An 8,566-nucleotide genomic window follows, 5' to 3' on the forward strand; every position below is an offset into this window, starting at 1 on the left:
CCAACTTTACACTCCTATTTTGGGGAATAAAAGCATCAAAATATGGAACAGGAGGAAGAGAGTGAAATCAGCACTCCTGCACCAAAAGCTTCCAAGAAAAATACAAGCTGGTTATAGGCCATAGAGGAGCTTTAAAAGGATTTTTAAAATCAAATAAGAGAAGTGGAGGAGAAATTGGGAAGAGAAATGAGAATGATGGCAGAAAATAATGAAATGAGAGTCAACAACCTGGCTGAAGAAAATAACACCTTAAAAAAGAGACTAACTCAAATGGCAAAAGAGGTTTAAAAAGGCAATGAGGAGAAGAATGCCTTAAAAACCCGAATTTGACAAATGGAAAAAGAATCTCAAAAGCTCACTAAAGAGAATCATTGCTTCAGAATTAGATTTGAGCAAATAGAAGCTATTGATTTGATGATAAATAAAGATACAATTAAACTGATCAAAACAAATAAAAAAAAATAGAAGGCAATGTGTCATTGGGACAACCACTGACCTGGAAAATAGATCCAGGAGAGATAATTTTAAAATTGTTGGACTACCTGAAAGCCATTTACCAAAAAAAGAACCTAGAAATCATCCTTCAAGGAATTCTCAAGGAAAATTGCCTTAATGTTTTAGAACCAAAGGGCAAAATAGAGGTTGAAAGGGTCGACTGATCACCTCCTGAACATGATCCCCCCAAAAAATCCTAGGAATATTATGGCCAGTTTCTTGAGTACCCAGATCAAGGAGAAAATATTGCAAGCAGCCAGGAAGAAACAATTTGAATACTGTGGAAACACAATCAGGATAACCCAGGATCTGGCAGCTTCTACACTGAGGGATCAAAGGGCTTGGACTGTGATATTCTGGAGGTCAAAGGAGCTGGGATTAAAACCAAGAGTCACCTACCCAGCAAAACTGAGTATCCTGCTTCAGGGGAAAATATGGTCATTCAGTGGAATAGAGGACTTTCAAGCATTCTTGATGAAAAAACCAGAGTTGAATAGAAAATTTGACATTCAGATACAAGAATCAAGAGAAACATGAGAAGGTAAACAGGGAAAAGAAATCATAAGGAACTTATCAAAGTTGAACTATTAACATTCCTACATGGAAAAACAATAATTGTAACTTATGAAACTTTTCTTAGTTTGAGAATAGTTGAAGGGAAAAGAAATGTGTGTGTGCATGTATATATATATATATATATGTATATATATATATATATGAACACACATACATACATATGTTTATATAGGAGGGGATTTGGCCGTATGAATACATATGTGAATGTATGTATAAATGTTTACTGGTATACATAGATAGAGGGCACAGGACCAATTTAATGGCAAGGAATGATATTTAAAAGGTTAAATTAAGAGGTGAGAGAGGAATATAATGAGATGAGATGGGGAGAGAAAGAATGGTGTAAACTATCTCATATAGAAGAGGCAAGGGAAATGGACAGGAAGCACAGGAAGGCAAAAGGGAATAGATCAACCTTATTCTCATTGAATGTGTCTTAGGGAGGGGAATGGTATACACACTAAATAAGGTATCTTACCCCACAGGAGAGTAGGGGCAAAGGGATGAGAGGGGGATGATGGAAGGGAGGGCAGGATGGGGGACAGGGAAGTTTGAAGCACCAACTTTTGAAAAGGGACAGGATCAAAGTAGAGAATAGAACAAGTGGGAGGTGGGATAGGAGGGAGGGAAATATAGTCAGTCTTCTACAATATACCCACTATGAAAATATTTTGCATAGCTACACATGTACAACTTATATTGCATTGCTTCTCTTCCCAGTAAAGGTGGTTGACAAGGGAGTAACGGAATGAATCTGGAATTCATAGTTTTAAAATCAAATGTTTATATATACACAATTATTAATATTATTTTACATGTAACTGGGAAATAAGATATACAGGCACTGTGACATAGAGATCCACCCTGCCCTACTGGAAAGTCAGAGGGTGTATGGGAGAAGATATTGGAAAAAGCAGATTGGAGGAGTGGATTTACAGTGGGATTGCTATTTTGGAGTGTTTGGTAAGGGAAAATCGGGGAGAAAAATTGTAACTCAAAATCTTGTGGAAATGAGTGATGTAAACAAGAAGTTAATAAAGCATTTTATTAAAAAAAAGAAAGAATGTAACTGAAATCCTCCCTCTGATAAGTACTAGTTGGGTTGCCATAGGAAAAAAAAAGCTTGCCCACTGATTCTAAATTTCTCTATCTGTGAAATGTAAATAACAATGAACCTAATCCCCAGAATAGTTAGGTTCAAAAGAAATAATATATGTAAAATGCTCTGAAAACCTTAAAACAATATACAGGCAATATCATGTGTGCTATATTATTTAACTTATCAGGGCTCTAGACAGCACCAGAATCTAATTATTTGCATTGATAAGTGTATCTCTATTGGTAAAGGAAAGTTCTTCACAAGGTTTTCTCTCTACCAATGAAGTCACAGGTTTAGGCTATCTTTACATATACAAATATACTAACCCACTAAATATACTATATGTATATATGCTACATATAGCAGTATGTAGCATATATGGTATATACAGCCCATAGCATGGGTAGCATAAGTAGCAAATACAAGGCATATATAATATATACATCTCTATGTACATATATAAAATATATAATTAAGGCAGCTGACTAATGTAGGACAGTTTATGAGTAGATGATTCAAATTTTCATTCAAGAAATGAAAGCCTAATGATAAAAAATGTATTTTAGAGATAATAGAGCAAGAAATCAGCTTGAAAAGTCAGTGTTAGAAGTTTAAATAAAATGAATGTTACATGGAAGTTACAGAGAAGTGAATCATTTTAGATTTCAGTGGAAAATCATACATGGACATAGTTCTTCAATTATTTCTTAACTGTTACCTCCAGATGAGCCAGTCTCTATTTCAAACAGAATGAAATAAGTTTGGGATGCATATTATTGTTGTAAGTATATGGATTATTGAATTATAGCATATGAGAAGTCTAATGTAAAAGCTAAAACATTGTACAAATTTGCACAATTGGTTAAAGAGAAAAATTTAGGGAGGTGGAGCCAAGATAACAGAACCACTTAGTTCCCAGACTAAGACACTTGGGTCAGAGCCCTCTGTACCCCAGGAGAAAAAAATACACTTTAAAGGACAGGAAATAGGTAATTACAATGGGCCAGAAGCAACTTGAAAAGGCAAGACCAAGGACAATAGAGTCCAATTATTCTGAACAAGAAGAATCACTTTCCGGGGACACCATGTACTCTGTGTCCACAACCCAGACCACAGATGGAAATATGAACTGGTCTCACATCCAAAAAGCATTCTTGGTGGAGCTCAAGAAAGATTTTAAAAGCCAAATTAGGGAGGTAGAAGATAAATTTAAATCTACAGTGACCAAATTGGAAAAAAGTCTCACGGAAGAAAACAAATCTTTAAAAAGTAAAATTTGTGAACTAATTGGAGAAAATACCTCCCTCAAAAAGGACCTTCAAGAACTAACTGAAGAAAATAATTCACTAGAAATTAGAATAAGTCAAATTGAAGTTCAGGACTCTATAATGCACCAAGAGTCAATGAAACAAAACATGAAGATTGAAAAATTGGAAGAAAGTGTAAAATACCTCACTGGAAAAACAACTGACCTGGAGAGCAGATCCAGGAGAGGTAAACTAACAATTATTGGTCTACCAGAAAGCCATGATGAAAAAAGCAGCCTGGACAACATTCTCCAAGAGATTGTCAAAGAAAACTGTCCTGAAGTCCTAGAATCAGAAGGTAAAATAGTTATCAAAAGAATCCACCCATCTCCTCCTGAAAGAGATGCCAAATTGAAAACTCCAAGAAATATAGTAGCCAAATTTAAGAATTACAAGATTAAGGAGCAAATATTGCAAGCAGCCAAAAAAAAAAACAATTCAAATATCATGGAACTACAGTCAGGATTACACAGGACCTAACAGATTCTACATTAAAAGACTAAAGGGATTGGAATTTGATATTTTGTAAGTCAAAAGAGCTATGACTGCAACAAAGGATTAAATACCCGGCAAAACTGAGCATAATCTTTCAGACAAGGAGGTCTTTATTTATTTAATGAAACAAGGAACATCCAGACTTTTCTGATGAAAAAGCCAGAGCTCAATGGAAAATTTGATCTCCAATTACAAGACTAAAGGAAGACATAAAAAGGTAAACAAGGAAAACATACACTCATACATACACACATGCACACATGCACACTCACACACACACATGCACATAACTTGGGATGCAATAAGAGGAAACAGTTTACATCCCTATATGAGAAGCTGATAATTGTCAGTATCAAAATTTATATGATTATCAAGACCATTAAAACAGATATACATAGATAGAGGGAGTGGGTATAAATGAACTAATCTGATGATAAAAAAATTATTAAGGGGTTCAAAGGGACTGTATGGGATAAAAGTAAAGGATGAGACAGAAAAAGGTAAATTATGCCTTATGAAGAGGCATAAAACAATACTGTAGTAGAAGGGAAGGAAAGAGGGAGAGGAACATCATTTGAACATTATTCTCACTGGTTCTGGTTCAAAGAGGGATCAACATAATCAGTTAAGTGTAAGACTCTAATGTGAAAAGACACAAAATCTCATTAAACAGAGGTAAAGGAGGGAAGGAGAGGAGCACTGTATGAAATTTACTTTCATTGGTTTGGGATCAAAGGGGCTATACTCTGATAAGTATAAAAATCTATTATGTCCTATAGGCAGTAGGAGGGTAAGGGGGGGGATAAAAGGGGGTATTAGAAGGGAGGGAAATAGCAGTAAGAGGAGAGGGTAGGTAAGTAAGGGGGGGTTACAGGGAGGGAACACTGAGGGAGGTGGTGGTCAAAAGGAAAACCCTTAAGGAGGGGAAGGAAGAAGGAAGAAAAATAAACATAAGCAGGGAGGGAATAGGACTGAGGGAAAGAGACAGATAGTCATCATATTTTTTTCAAGTTCATCATCTTTATTACTCATATATCCAGAATAATCCTTTATACAAATCTTTCAAAATAACCAGATATTACAAGAATAGTTTACAATGTAGCTCTGATTTCATAAACAATCGACACAGGAAACCATTTTTACAAACACATTTGTTTTCTTTTAAGAATACTTTAATACAGAAAATAGGTCTTTGAACATCTTACAGCACAATTCAGTAATCAGAGATTCCTTTCCTATTAGTTATGATAGTGACTTATTATTTCATGTTTCCTAATGCTATTTAACACAGTAAATCAATCATATCCAAAGTAGTATTGAGACAGTGCTTTTGTCTCAGAGGCTTTCTGTTCTACTTTTCAAATACTGTTGAGTCTACAATGTTCAAAGGATTTTAGGTCTTTTTTGCTGATCTGAAAGAATTCAAGTATTCTTTTGACTAGGAGAGCTCATTTAAACAGCTTTCCTTCTGAAATCACCTAGTTTGAATGTTAAGGTGTCTCACCAACCCTTAACTGGCAACATTATCTCTTTCATTCTGATGCAGGTTATATTATCTAGAATTTTATTTTATGCCCCCTGACTGGGTAGAGTTTTTCCACCTACAGCTCCTATACCATAAAATGGAACTCCAGAAACTAGTGTTAAATACAAACATTAAGAAAGTTAATGTTTTTGACATCATTTGGAGCAAAGAACCACATTGCATTCATTTGAGGTCTCCCCCAGGTTGAATATGATGTTAAAAACTAATAACAGGGGCAGCTAGGTAGCACAGTGAACAGAGCACCACCCCTGGAGTCAGGAGGACCCAAGCCTGGATCCAGCCTCAGACACCCAACACAAAAAACCAGCCAAGTGACCTTGGGCAAATCACCCAACCCCAATTGCCCTCCAAAAAGCAAAAACAAAAAAAAAATAGGGATGTGGCAGTAGTCCTGTAAAATGAAAAGCTTAAATGCTGAGGTCAACATAAGGGATTATATACACCCAACTCCAAGCTGTTTTCATCAACAGGCTCTATTGAGTTATCTACCTAGTTGAGTTCAATATTTGGCAAACATTCCTTTCCAAAGTCTGTAGCTATAAATGCCCTTGCAAATAGCCACCTGCCCACAGCAAGCAACTATCTGTACTGAGCAAGCTGTAAAGAACACTGATTACACAAGGACCTATGGGGTGGATAAATATTCATCTGAGATTACATGTCTGGGACACTATTTATTTCCTAGGCCATATGAAGTTTGCCTGGCCAAGTGAAAGAAGCATTCATTTGACAAAGTTTTCTGTTAACGTTAAAACCAAGAGTTAGGTAGTATCCTAAATCCAAAACTGAGATTCTAAGCACCCACTTCAATGACATACCACACTCCCAAAAGGCGCTTGTCTGTTAAGAAGTTAAACATGAATTCAGGTGTGGGATGCAGTTCCGCCATTTCTGAGTCACGTCTCCCAAAAGTTTCTATTTTCGCTCCAAAGTAACAAGTTGCTATGGGTTTTCCTCCTGCAGCACTGAAGTCAGAAAAGCACAACTACTCTGCAATATGGCAAGCATTCAATCACATTATACTGGGTCACATTTGCATAGAACTAGCAGCTTGTCGACAGATTTTTTATTCCAGTGATTTTGCAAATTCAACATAGTCAATGTAGCCATCATTGTTCTTGTAGTCATCCTTTAGAACATCATCAATCAAGTTCATCAGTTCTTCTTCCTTCATGGCTGGGGCCTTCTCCCCTCCTTCCTCCTTATGGACATGAGAGATAGCAGTGGCGAGTTCTAAGCCATCAAGCAAATTATTGCCATCATAGTCATGCATCTTGAAGTAGTGGAGCTGCAGCTCTTGTGGACATCTCTGACTCACTTTTCTCAATGACGCCTTCCAGGTGTTCCATGATGTTCTCTTTGTCCTGTGCCATGCTCTTATCCAGGCGAACACTGTCAGCATGGCTATGGCTGTCCACATGCTCTTCTGCTCCAGTGCTCAGAAAGCCGAATGCCCCCAGGAGGCAGCACAGGAGAGTGGCTCTAAGCATCCTCAGGGAACTTAGCCACCAGGCAGTGCCTCCCAGACAGTCATCATTACTGTGAATGTGAATGGGATGAACTCTCCCATAAAACAGAGGAGGATAGAAGAATGGATTAAAAACCATAATCCTACAATAGTCTGTCTCCAAGAAACACATTTGAAACAAAGGGATGTCCACAGGGTAATTGTAAAAGTCTGAAGTAAAATATATTATGCTTCAGCTACAGTAAAAAAAAAAAAGCAGGGATAGCAATTCTTTTCTCAGATAAAGCAAAAGGAAAAATAGATCTAATAAAAAAGATAAGGAAGGAAACTATATTGTGCTAAAATGCATCATCGAGAATGAAGCAATATCATTACTTTACTTATATGCACCAAGTGGTATAGCATCCAAATTCCTAGAGGAGAAGGTAATGGAATTAGAGGAAGAAATAGAGAGCAAAACTATACTAGTGGGGGACCTTGATCTTTCCCTCAATGAAATTGATAAATCTAACCTGAAAATAAACAAGAAAGAAGTGAAGGAAGCGAATAAAATTTTAGAGAGGCTAGATGTGATAGATCTCTTAAGAAAATGGAATATACTCTCTTCTCAGTGGTTCATGCCACATACTCAAGAATTGACCATGTACTAGGGCATAAAAACCTCACAATTAAGTGCAGAAAGGCAGAAATATTAAATGCAGCCTTCTCAGACCATGATACAATGAAATCATAAGTAATAAAGGGCCATGAAAAGATAGAATAAAAACCAATTTGAAATTAAAGAATTTAAACCTGAAGAATGAGTGGACAAAACAAGAAATTATGGAAACAATCAGTAACTTCATTCAGGAGAATAAAAATAATGAGATAACATATCAAAATTTGTGGGATGCAGCAAAGGCAGTTCTTAGGAAAAGTTTTATATCCCTGAGTTCATACAGTAATAAATTAGAGAAAATGGAGGTCAATTAATTAATTGGGTTCAAAAAGCTAGAAAAAGAACAAATTGAAAATCCCCAATTAAATATTAAATTAGAAAGGCTGAAAATCAAAGGAGAGATTAATAAAATTGAAATTAAGAAAAATATTGAATTAATAAATAAAAATAATAGCTGGTTTTATGAAAAAAAACAATAAAATTGTTAGACCCTTAGTCAATATGATAAAAATGAAAAGGGTTAATCTACCTCCAATGAAGAGGAAATTAAAACCATAATTAGGAAGTATTGCACTATTGTATGCACATAAATTTGACAATCCTAGTGGAATGGATGAATATTTACAAAAATATATGATGCCCAGACTAACTGAAGAGGAAGTAAATTACTTAAATAACCGCCTCTCAGAAGAAATTGAACAAGCAATCAGTGAACTCCCTAGGAAAATATAGATGCAAACATTTTAAATAAATTATTAGCAAAAAGACTACAGCAACTTATCACAAGAATAATACACTTTGATTAGGTAGGATTTATTCCAGGAATGCAAGGATGGTTTAATATTAGGAAAACCATCAATATAATTGATCATAACAATAAAACTAGCAAAAACCACATGCATATCTCAATAGATGCAGAAAA

The 8,566-nt window shown here is 35.8% G+C and overlaps 1 pseudogene; it reads right to left on the reverse strand.

Annotated features, from left to right (window-relative positions):
• Nucleotides 1-5,861: 5,861 nt before the first annotated feature.
• Nucleotides 5,862-7,008, reverse strand: LOC138165539 (multiple coagulation factor deficiency protein 2 homolog pseudogene; annotated as a pseudogene).
• Between the last annotated feature and the right edge of the window lie 1,558 nt (nucleotides 7,009-8,566).

The sequence above is a fragment of the Petaurus breviceps genome, unplaced genomic scaffold (genome assembly GCF_028583685.1).
Source record: "Petaurus breviceps papuanus isolate PSGF00001 unplaced genomic scaffold, PetGlider_PUasm1.0 213, whole genome shotgun sequence".
NCBI lineage: Eukaryota > Metazoa > Chordata > Mammalia > Diprotodontia > Petauridae > Petaurus > Petaurus breviceps.